Genomic DNA, 13145 nt, shown 5'->3' on the forward strand with positions numbered 1-13145 from the left:
CTACAAAAATGGCTATATTGGCAGGTAGGATGGTAATATACCATTCGCTTCGAATTTGTTCACTTGGTTTGGAAGCTGTAGGGATTTTATTTAGGAGTTTATTAAATCTAGCGTTAAATTCCTTTATTGGTTCCCTATGCTCTATTCTCAGATTAGAGAGGTCGTTTATTAAAGTAGCTAGGGACCTATCATATCAATATTTGGTAAGAAACTGCTCTTGGCAAGTGTTCCAACTAGTAATGGAACCAGAGGGTAGAGAAAAATACCAGGATCCTGCTGATCCTTGCAAGGTGTAAGGGAAGAGTCTAACAACAACATCTTTTTCTGTCACTCCTTTCAAGTTAACTGCTAACATAAAATTATTAATGTGTTCTTCAGCCTGGGTCCTGTCATCTGGGTTAAATTTAGGTAGCCATTTTTCAGGAGCATCTGGTAAAGGATGCAATGGTGCAGGCATGTTGACTGCACCTGGCCTGTTCCATGGATCTACCATTATAATAGCAACAGTGGTTGATACTACTGTTGGAATTCCAGATGTCTGGGAAGGAACTAATGCTGAGGAGTGAGCAGGTTGGGATGTTGAGGCTTCTAATCCCTGGTGAATGACAATATGTAATGGGGAAGTGGATGGTTGACTTTGCAGAGGGGAAGATGCAATGGAGGATGTGGATGAAATCTCTCCACTATCAGATCCTTCAGTAATTTTCTTCGCCTTTTTCCTTCTGGGTAAAGGGAACTCGGTAGGTTCAATACCGAGTTTTTTGCTCTGAAGTCTGGTGAGAGGATGAGTTAAATTGAACTGCGAAGTCGCACTGCTTTGTGATACCTCAGATTTCTATGGTGAAATCGAGAAGCTCTGAAGTTTGTGGATAAGAGACTGGACTTCAGGTGATTCAAGACTTAATTGTTCTGGAGTATGATGAGTTTGAGCAGTGGTAGTTGATTCCCCTTCTCCTTGTTTGGATATCGGCGAACCAGTATGTAAATGGGAAGATCGAGGGGATATGGAGGGAGAATTACTCTTAGAATGGCTTATAGGTTTTGACTTATGTGCCATTCACAGTTGATGGCCCTCCTTCTAGCGCCAAAATGTTGATGCCTCACAAATCGCTGCAACAACATCGGGGATAACCACCCGATCTGGACCTTAGTACATCTCCTTTTCCGTTTGGAATAGTGGCTCCGACTGGGGATAATGGGACCAGTTTCCCAGAAGTAGATAAATGGGATGGATGGATGATTATAAACTACGCTAGCGACGAGCGAATAACTAAAACTATCAGCAAGAATATAATAACTATGATCTATCCCGGGGACTTATTGAGCTTTAAAGTGTAGCGTTTGATGGTCTGTGTCTAGAGACAGGCATATAGATGACTCCATCTTTAAGGCATAGATATTAATTCATTCAAGATTGTTGTGCCTAAATAGTTAAACAAAGCGATTAAAACAAAATTACCACACTTTATCATTTATATCATTGTCACATGCATGATTGAAAGGAAAGGCACATCGTAAAACATCCAATAGTGGAATGAATAAAGATCTGCTGTTACAGCGCATGCATATAATCAACAATAGCAAGAATAATCACATAACAATTCATATAAAAGGAATGAATTCAGACATAGATAGAAATACCATATGAGCTGCTTGACACTCCCAAATATCAATCGCTATTTGTAGTTCTTCCTTCAACGCAAAAACATCCTCAACAACGACAATAGTGCACAATTGCATAAAGAAGCTTCCTTGTTAAATTAAGAACAATTGGCCCAGTTTCATAAAAGAATATTGACTGAAGCACAATAGTGCAAACTTCAGTCTATTAAGTCTGTTACAAAACTTTACGACCCTTTCCAAAACAACGAAAGGGTCTATAAATACTAAACTAATCTAAATATCTAATAAACAGAAATCCTACATAATTGGCATCAATAAATATTGATCCTATTTCCTGGAGCGATCTGGCAATCGGCGACATGATTCATCAGGTAGGCTGCTTGCCTTTAAACCTGAGCTGACTTGTCGCAAGCATTGGCTCTACTTCAGGTGGTTTGTTGAGAAGCGAACTGAGCTGGGCAGCATAGGTGGCATCCTGAATGTCGGGAATTATACACCCGATTGCATCTGTTAAACACTTAAGGGCGGCTCTCTGTGTGTGCGGCTTAATCAGGAAAAGCCAATATGCATCGAAGGTCAAACTGTTAACCCCAGCGATTAATCTCCCCTTTTCCTCCAAGTCAGGATAACACGTTTGCTCCAACATGTTTGTTGTTGTTATCTTTCCAGGCGTACATTGGGAGATCATATTCGATAAATAGAGAGTGTTGTTAACCAGATCAACTGGGTTGTTGGAGGTTGATTTACACCTTGAAGCTGCCCTTTCTGCTTTCATCACCTGAGTGTGCCATTCTGTAAAAAGTATGTCTTTATATGTTTCTGAAATCTTGGGCAAATTTGCTTCTCTCCCTTGATCAGAATCTTGCCAGTCAAGATATCCACTTATGATCCCTTCGGCCTGGTCTAACTCATTCCTCGCCTTCTCTACCTGCTGATTAATAGATGTAGTTAACTCACACAATGGCTCTGCCTCAGTGAGTTGTTGACAAAGGAGCCAAATTTGTGATATCAATGCATTGTTTATTAGTGATGCTTCCTTTCTGAACTCATCCACCTGTGGAGCGCCTTTGATTATTTCAGGCTGCGATGACAATTGAGAAATTTGCTCATCTTTCGTTTTCATCATTTGCTCATTTGCTGCTCTCAATTGTGCCAATGCTTCCGACAATTCCTTTTGTTTCTGGATTGCATTTTGGTCAATCCTTTGCCTTTCTTCCTGCAATTGCTGGGTTAATTGCTCATTCATTTGCTGTTGTGTCAGCAACTGATCCTCTGCTTGCGCTGCCTTCTGCTTTGTCTCGGTCAATTCTGCCTGTAGTGCAAAAATTTCTTGGTCCTTAGTCTTCAGTAGAAGACTTACCTCCAATGCCTTGTTGATTGTTGCTGCGGAATAGGCTCCTGCATACTGTGATAGCTTTGTTAGGTCATCGGAGGGGTCCAATTCCTCCTTCCATACTACATTACCCGTGACTGTTTGCTCTGGAAAGATAGAAGGTTGATCAGTCCTTCGTCTTTTCCTTGATCGCTTTACAACTGCTCTATGCCTTGGGCCATAGAAAACATCCAAGGGAGGAATATCTTCTACCTGAAGAATGATTTCGTCGGAGGGGTCCTTTGGTATTACTTCAACATCCTTAGAAATGGGTGGGCCGCTGGTTCCACTTAGAACCGGAGGTGAAGTGATGTCCTGCGTATCATTTGTCTTGGAAGTGTCCCCATCTTTTGAACATTCCAATCCACTGATGATGGAATGAAACTGCTGCCATTCCTGGAATAGTTTGGGGTCTATGGTAGTGTCCACATTGACATCGGTGGTGGTCTATTTCTCCTTTTCGGCTTGGGACTCTTCCCGTTCTTTTTCCTGCTCTTTCTTCTGTTGCTCCTCTTGTTCCCTCCGTTGCCTTTCCTCATGTTCTTTCTTTAGCTGTTCCTCTTTCTCTTTCCTCTGTTGCTCCTCGTGTGCTCTCTTCTGCCGTTCTTCTTTTTCTTTTCTCTGCCTTTCCTCCTGTTCCTTTTTATGATCCTTTGTTACTACCGGAGGTTCTTTTGATTGTTGCCGAACAGGCCCGCTTGATGATGTCGCCGGGGTTGTTGCTAATAAATCTAGAGGCAGAGTTTGCAACCTCTGTTCTCTAAGCTTATTGAACTCAGTCAGCCCTTCATCATTATATTTCAATCAAGCAAGTTCTTTAGCTTGACCTATTGTTTCGGCTGCAACGAATAGGTCGTCAAACCAATCTTCTTTGTGCTCGAATTTTGTTAATTTGGCCTGTTCTAGCGCATTGTAGGCAACTTTGCTTGGATCATATGGCCTGTTTGGGATAGTCGCCAGAGTTAAAGATTGAAGCTTTATGGCTTCCTTCTCTGCATGTTTGAGATCATGCAGAGTATAGACACCACACCTGAAGGGAAAAGAGGGCAAACCCCTCTTCTTTTCATTCTTGAGAGTTTGTGTAACACTCTCAGCCGTAATCTTATAGGCGATTTCTCTTGCTAGCAGCTTATCTGGTATATATAGAGGAAGAACATGTGGGTTGGCTTGGCTGCCGAAAACTCTTATGTAGGTAAATCTCTCCTCCTCAAACCAACTTGCTACCGCTGTTATATCAAACGAAGCTTGATATGAAATCTTGGGAATGGGTTTGTCAAAAATAGAATAGTGAATAGGCACCATAAAGTCATTGTAGACTTGGTACAGATGGTGCTTGTAAGAGGTCTTCCATAGTTTCTGATGGTATATGTGGATGGCCGTGGGATCTTGTGGCGTCCACCTCCAGCTGAGCACGGGGAATTCAGAATTGAAACATAGTGTATCTAAGATATATGCACTGTAATAAAATGGGGGAATTTTCCTTTCTGTGACGATAGTCTGATGTCTAAAGTCACGCACAACTTGTGCTAATTTTTCAGAAAGGATGGTGGCCCAATCCATAATTATACCGTTTACAGCTGCCTCTATTAGAGGAACCATCTCTATGGTAAAATTAGCAGAGTCATACAATCCCCATAATCTACACATCATTATCCCCGCATAGCAATAAGGAGAAGCCAGAGAGTCGACTGAGTACTTACCCGAAGATTCGTGCTTGTGTTTGGCTGGATTTTGTCTCTAATCCCGGATGGGTTCAGATTCAACTTCATTTTCATTTGCAAACTTCTCCAGGAATGCTTTATTATATATCTTCTTCGGCTCGGGCAAATGATACATTTGCCTTAGATCATCCGGCCTGAACGATCCGAAGATTCTCCCATCTCTAGTGTTGAAAGTTCTGTCCAAAATTGGGATTTCTTGAATCACCCACCGCACTACATCTGTGTATGGTAGAATTTGCTCCCTAGCCGCTATTCTGTGAAGGAAAGAGTCGGCTAAATCTTTGAGAGTACAATCAGACTTGCGAGTAGGATCCACAGTAGCTTCTATTACTGTCTTTTCTGGTTGTTCGGCTTCAATCAAATTGTAAGTGCCTTGCCAAGTGACTCTGGTGAGGCCCGTGCATGTAGTATCAGAAATTAAGCCCTTCTTCTTGTCTACAAGAGCTTGACCTGCTGCTGATGTAGTGGAGGCGCCTGCGGTCTTCTTTGATTTCTTCCCCATCTTGTTTGAGTTTTCTCTTTCGGATGGATTCTGCACAGAGAGACAAATGTGCGTAATACAGAGACAACAATGAAAACTTGCAAGTAATGAGAACATATGCATAGGTGAGTAATAAGGGATTAGTCTTTAAAAATAGGCGCGGACACAATCCATGGAAAGATTTTAAGAATTATGATCTCATTGATTGGCCGTTTAAAACCTGTCATCCCTTAAATGCCCATTATATCGTTATTCGACTGAATGATTCACTTAAGCGTGCAGTGGGCGTTTTGGCGGTTGAGTGCAGGTAAATGACTGCTTAACCAATCAAGCTTTAAATATGAATGAATTGCGATATCCCATCACTTAACGGCTTTTTATTGAAAACTGCGCTTTATCGCATCGCGTCGGGGGAATGAGGATTATAAAGTGCACATATAGTGTATCGCCGATAGCGATATCGGATCGCATCGGGGGTATGACCTGTGCGCCTTAATGATGTGCATTGGATATTGCCGATTGCCAACTGCCGATTGCATCGCATCGGGGGAAAAGCTTTGAGCATATTAAGACTTAAGTAAAGATTATCGCCGATACCCAATCACGGATTTCGCATCGCATCGGGGCTAATGGCATGGGACGCTTTTAAAATGTGCATGAAGTTTTTCCGATCGCCAATTGCGATATCGCATCGGCGGAAATGAATGTGTCGTTTATTTATATTTCTTATGTCATTGCGATATGCAATCTTGCGATCGCTTTATCGCAATGACAAAGATTTGCCTTATTTCTTTAAATGGGTTTTTCAAAAAGTGTTTTATAAAATGAGTTCATTTGATTATCGGACCTCTTTTGAACAATAAAAGTATTGATACCAATTAAACTTTAAAGGGACCCATTTCATACGTTAATATTTATAAATAAAGATGATATGAAATGGGGGGTTGTTGTAGAGCACAACACAAGGATATATCATGACATCTCATAATAAATGAAACACATGTCAATTTACATCATGATCCCTATGCATATCATATCCATCATGAGAATTCAACATCATTATCATAACAAATAAATAAATAAGCACCACATATACATCATTAACCTCTCATTAGAACTATATACATTTACCACATACCATCATATCACGAAACATCGTTAATATGAGAATCATCTAAATACTTATCAAATATAGAACAACAATACACTATAAGCATTCTTATCATGAATTAATTTCATTTACTTGTATAAACAGTTCAACATCCCTCTAGGATCTATGTGAGGATGTGGTCCAACCCTGAACATCATTATGTTATCCCATGAGTACTATTAGTGTCATGTTTTCATCAAGGTACCAATTACTTTTTCAATATACATTTCTTGTTCTTTCTATTAGGAAGTTAACCATTACATCATAGATATACTCATCTAAGTACATCATTAAATTTCAAATGAGTCTCATCATCTTGAGCCTTAACCTCTTGTCGAATATTCTTCCTTCCCCAAGGACATTTGAATCAAATTCAATGTTAAGATATTATCGTTTGTACAATCATTTAAATCATCAATATCATGTTAAAATTCCATGATCACTATACATATTGTGCTTATCCAAATGGAACATATACATGAGGTCATCCTTATTTAAGTCTTAGGTTATGCTTAATCCACCTGCATGAAGGCTTAATCCATTATTTGCTTCCATTGTAGCCCAGTAGGTCAAGATACTTGGCTCTTACTAGAGCAGCTTGGGTACAAGTCCCCACAATTGAAATGATGTGCTTGTTGTCCCCTAGTGATTTATCCATCACTTGCATTATTTTCATTGTGAATCTTCGCTTATCTCAACAAGTTCCCACTTGATATCTTTTATCATAGATTCATCCATCTTCAATTTAGACTAGGGATTCTTCCACCTTAATTTTCACTCGTTAAATCTTTAGTTTATAGTTTGAAATGCTTGGAACCACTACCACCATTACCATCCATGAATGATTTCGTATGCCTAATATGTTTGACAATAAATTCTTTATCGATAATCAATTTACACTCAAATTTCTTATCAACTCAAAATACCACACACACAGTATATTAAAAATAATAATAATATAAATATTCACACTTCCAATAAATAATAAAGTAAAATAACAACTTATCAATTTCAACATAATATTTTAATATTAAATAAAAAAATTCAATTTTTATTACTCATTTCAACATAATACTTTAATAATAATTAAACAAATTTAAGCCCTATTATCTAATTTATTAAATGACTAAATCCACATTATATAAATTCCTTCTCATTCCTTAAAACTTGGTGAGTCATTTTTATACTATACTTAATACATGTTTTATATAATATAAAATAACACTTATTATATATATATATATATATATATATATATATATATATATATATATATATATATATATATATATATATATAAACCTTTACTTATAATTTTAAAATTTAATTTAAATATATTTTCATAATACCACATCCTATAAATCCTATTTTTTCTAATAAAAAATTATAGTCATCCATAAATATTAATTATAACCTCAACCCATTATATACTTTATGTTAACGAGTTATATGAATTACATGGTGTCCATTATATTGTTTTAATATTAATGTATATGTATATTATCACTTCTGTTAAATATAAGCACTAATTTTAATAACCTTAATGCATTAAGGTTAACACATGCAACCTATTAAGTTTTTTTCTTTAAAAACTCGTCTTGCCTTAAAGCAACCTCTCCGTCTCTCGTCTTTCACATTCTCCCGTGTGCCCGACACTTTTTTTCTTTCTGCCTTATTATCATATATCTCTTAATGACATCAGCGTTGTGATGTTTATTACTTGTATCGTTCTACGTGGAGAATTCACCAATATGGCAGATAAATAATTTGGAATTTAGCAAATTGGCAGGGTTTATAAGACAACAATTTTTTTTTATCACTAGTTTTGTCTCTCTTATTTACTTTTTCTTAGCGAATTCCAATAAGTGGTTTTGTTGAGTCTATTTTTGATGCTCACGGTGGTTTTGATTCAGCTTTTGGAAGTACTCTGGACTTTGACTAAATCGCATTTTGGGGCTCGTCTTAGCATTAACATCATGCATATGATGCTTCTGAGGTTTCGTCGATCTTGAGGATGCGACAATGTTCACCGTTGATTGCTTTAAGCATATGGAGGAGGATTAACTAGATTTTCCTTCATAAGTGAATATTTTCCACTAATGCAACCAATGTTTTCGCCAATGTAATAAACAGAACACTCCAAGAGAGGGTATAAGGATTATTTCCACGTAGAAAATCTTAGTCAGCACAATATGAATTATGTAATTCCCCAACGCCACAACCTAAACAATGAGTGACGATACATAGCAAAACATGTATTGCAATAAAATTTATTATGAAAGCGTCAGCTCCCTAGGAAAATGTCATATAGAAGTAGGATAAAGCATTTAATGTTGACGTTTCCTTATCTGCATTGGATTTTGGAAAACCTACAGTCAAGGCGTTTGGATTTCTTTTCTGGCCTCTAAAGCAGTTACGAGGCAAATGAGCCCCTGGCCTTGCCAGACATCTGGTTAAGACCACAATCTCATGATGTACTGTCATAACCCCATTTCTCAAGAATAAATTATATATATAGTCATAAGGTTTTACATACCCGGGATTACCCTTTGGAATTATATATACAATTTCCTATGATTCATTTACCTTATGTCACTTTATGCACGTCAATTGTCATACGGGTATGGTTTAAGGGATTGGTGTACTGCTTTTTAACTTTAATAAAAATCTTTGTAATATGGTTTGGATGCATGTTAACCACGCGGCAATGGTTCCGGGGGTAACTTTACATTTTCCATTTAGCCATCACGTGGCAACCCTTATCCATTACTGTGAGAATTATCTCCTGCTCTACTTCGTACTATACGAGGCCGGCGGGCTAACCAATATTTTTGCCTTGCATCAACGGTGGAGGGCACACTTCGTAATCCAATGGTGGCAGATCGTCTCCGCGGGCTTCCACCTAAGCTAACGCTTGCCTTGGGTGATGGGATCATTTTTTTGGGAACTTTCTCTGCAGCTTTGCTCTGGTTCAGTCCATGCGTTCCGTCTCGAAGAGCATAGCTTGCAGACCCTGTTCAAATGCCGGAGGATTCATTTCCAAACCCTTCAGGTAGATAACCGCACAATGTCTTGTTCATTATGTAACATTTTGGCTATGCATTCTTTTCAATTTACTGATAAACTTCTTGATTATGCTCATGCATCATGCGTCTGCAGGGTTATTCGGTAATGGGGTCCTCCTACAGCACTGGAACGAGTGTTGTTCATTCGTTGGCTGGAGTTTTCTTTAGTGGTAATTGTCATGGCAAGCACGAGGATAAATTCCTTGAGTTCTTGCTTTACTGCGGTTTGCATTACTTCTATTGTTGTCTAACATGTGCTATTCGGGTTGTTCCTTGTACAGATTAGGCACCCATTCCTCACATGGCCTAAAGACTAAGGAAAACCCTACCCCCATTCTATTCCGAGTTCCAGGTATGGGGAATCCTACCGGCCACGGCTATGCCTTTTTTGCTTCAGAGTTTTTCTTGTGTTTAGAGGAGGGTAACCCTCGAGGTCACCTTTATTTTTGATTGAACTAGGGTGGGGAGGGTTATTTGCTCCCTCCAGGCTCCCGTTACCATGGACATGACAAATGTAATTTTAGACTCTTGAATTTGGATGTCCGACTACAATTCCTTTGCTCGGACAATTGTAACTATATATATATTTTAACGCACACCTGTGCTTATTTTGCTCATGGCATATTAGACTCCTTGTTTACTGGACTATAATTTATTGTGAGGGTATACTGCTTTTAACGATAGGATATTTTTTCCTCGTTTGTGCTTGTTTAAAGGTTACCGCACCATGGTCTTTCTGTATAGGAATTTGTACTCGTTTTTGTTTTATGAGTTCATAGTATTGCACAACTTTTATCTATGTCACGTTTTTTGTTTGGTTTAGCTGCACATTCCTATACAGTTTATATGATGTTTTATGTAATTGACTGAAGAGGGTCTTATCCCCTAAGCTTACAACCTCCCTTGTTGAGAGGGTCCGAACCCTGCCCCTCAATTACAATGTTCTTTTGAATTAATTCCTGATTGCTTCCAGGTTATTAATACTTGTATGCTGGAAAGAGTTAAAACGCGGACAAGATAATAACCCTACCAACCTGCTATTCCATTCTATTCCAAACCCAGTTTTCCTTTTTGGGTGTTCCATTTGGCTTAGATAATGTCCACAGAGTGGGTCTCCAGCTGCGCCACTCTGCTTTCTGGCCTTCCTTATTATAGAGGAAATGCTCTACCACATCTTAACACAACCTGCAATAATCTCTGCCTTAGATTAGGGTCGATACAGTTTGCGGCAAGCAGATGTTGTTTTATTTATTTTTTTCTAATTATATACACCTATGTCTCTTAAAGAAAGGGGCTCGGCCCAAAGGCTGCAAGCCATTACTAAGTAATGCTGGTTTTGAGTTGATTCCATTGACTCATCTAATTTCGAGTCTGCCTAAGCATTTATTTGTTTCCTTCTTATTTACTGATTGGGATTTTGTTTGTTGCAGCATTCATGGGAAATGTGAAGTTATCATGTTTGATGTTACTGCACGATTGACTTACAAGAATGTCCCAACGTGGCACAAAGATCTTTGCAGGTATCTCTTTTAGAGAGGGGTTGGATCTCTAAGTAGAAATGAAGGTTCCTTAATTGTGTGGTGGCACAACTACCTGAACCGATTAGCTAAATATCTTTGTGAATTTCAGGGTGTGTGAGAACATTCCTATTGTTCTTTGTGGAAACAAGTTTGATGTGAAGAATATGCAAGTGAAAGCTAAGCAAGTTACTTTTCATAGAAAGAAGAATATTTAGTACTATGAGATATCTGCAAAAAGTAACTACAACTTTGAGAAGCCATTCCTGTACTTGGCACAGAAGCTCTCAAGGTGAGCCTTTAATCTAGTTTCTGATGCTCCCTAATATGAATGTTATATTAAAAAATTGCATTGATTCTATAATGGGTTATTTTTATAGGGATCCAAACCTTCATTTTGTGGAGTCACTTGCTCCTGCTCCTCTTGAGGTTCAAATAGACCTTGCAACCCAGTAGCAGTAAGTAGAATGATACTTTCTTATTATTTTTTGTTAACTTTTATTGAAATAATTTGTTCCATTTCTAAAAGATTGAAACTTTGGCTTACAATCTTTTATGTTGTTAGGTACGAGGTAGAACTTGTAGCAGTTGTGGCCCAACCCCTTCTAGATGATGATGATGATGCTTTTGAATAGCTTTGTTAAGATGCTTTTGCATGTTTAGGGATTGGCGGATTAAATTAGTTTTGTATCATTGGAGTTTGCTCTTGAGTTCCGACATTTAATTCTGATTTGTATTTGTGGCTTAGAATAGCATTATCACATCTCTCTATATGTGATTTGGGTACTGTGCAGATGTTTTCATCGGTGGAGTTGGCTAAGCTATCTTAGTTCAACTCCATTACAGAGCTATTTTTATATGCTAAGACAGTTTTTTCCGTTATATACTCTTTCACATTTTGCACAATAACTTTTTGTACTCTTCAAATATTTCAAGAATGCTCAAGTTCCTTTCATTGTGTACTGTTGGGGGAAATGCTAGTTGCGATGATTGTTGCTTGTAATATATTATGCCTTGTTAAAACTTTCTCTAAAAATGCTAGCTATGTCTGAGGATTTATTTTAACTCTAAAATTGGTTTACATACTTGATAACTATGGCTATCAAGCCTGCCAGGTTATTCTTGTGGGTATGTTCTCTGTTGAACACATAAAGGTATCACCATTTCATTAATTGGGCTCTCGATTGATTTCTGCATAAAGATTCGCATTGTCTAAATCTAAAGTCATTTCCATTCAATAGTCTACAGATTCTTTTTTAACTATAGTAAAACTGGGAGATGGAAATCTTATCAAAGCTAAGGTAGCATCTTAAATCCAAACTTCTGACTCCCATTTGAAGTAGATATTAAAGCTTTATAAGATGGCATGCTGTTGAAACGTTGACAGTAATTAAATATGCTGGCTGGACATTGCATTTATATATGGGTAGCCATGTTAAGCTCATGTCATATATCCCGCTGCAATTTTTTTTTTTTAATATATACATATACATAGCTATATAATTACCAAAAAATAGACGTGCTTTATAAGGTTGACGATCCTGTATCATGTGTACATAATTGTCAACACATGAGTTATTCTCTATACGATTCACAGGTCTACAATTCCTATTCTTATGTACGCTCACATAATGGCTCACTTTAAAACTTGCATGAAACAAGTCCTATTGTTGTACAACTACCCAACCGCTTGGATAGGACTGCGATGATTCCCACGCAGTTCTTCATGACTCGAACTTGTTAGCAATTGACACGATCTCCACTCGATGATTCGTGTAATCCCCCAGGGCTATGAAATTAGCGATGTTGTGGTTTTTGTGTTGTTTGATACACATTGATTTGGGTTAACATTAATTGAGCATTAACTTGTTTGTCCCACCCCGGGTACGTGGCGTGGGCAGTCTCCAGCTGCCACCTCAGGATCCTTCATGTATCGATGGCTACGAGACGAGAGAGGCGATCCTACGGCTGCCATGGATGCTTGCCGACTTACACTACTCTTGGCGCCGGGTTGTAGTCCCATTCTTCTGCGGGAAGACCTGGAACTTGTTCTGCCTCCTGCCTCAGCTGAGGGCTTGACAGTCTCGGCTCTATGGTTTGGTTGCAAAGAACATGTGCGCGAGGTTTCGGAACCTAATCCCACCACTAGAATTTATCAACCAGGTAATTATTTGACAGTTTCCTTTCGTAGTTCGTTGATTTACAATCATCTGATT

General features: G+C 38.3%; 1 pseudogene; it reads left to right on the forward strand.

Annotated features, from left to right (window-relative positions):
• The window catches only part of LOC149235540 (GTP-binding nuclear protein Ran1B-like), a 45029-nt pseudogene extending 33465 nt beyond the window's left edge, over nucleotides 1-11564 (forward strand).
• The last annotated feature ends 1581 nt before the right edge of the window (nucleotides 11565-13145 follow it).

The sequence above is a fragment of the Pinus tabuliformis genome, chromosome 8, assembly GCF_031772625.1.
Source record: "Pinus tabuliformis cultivar Carrire ecotype Pingquan chromosome 8, CPIR1, whole genome shotgun sequence".
Lineage (NCBI taxonomy): Eukaryota > Viridiplantae > Streptophyta > Pinopsida > Pinales > Pinaceae > Pinus > Pinus tabuliformis.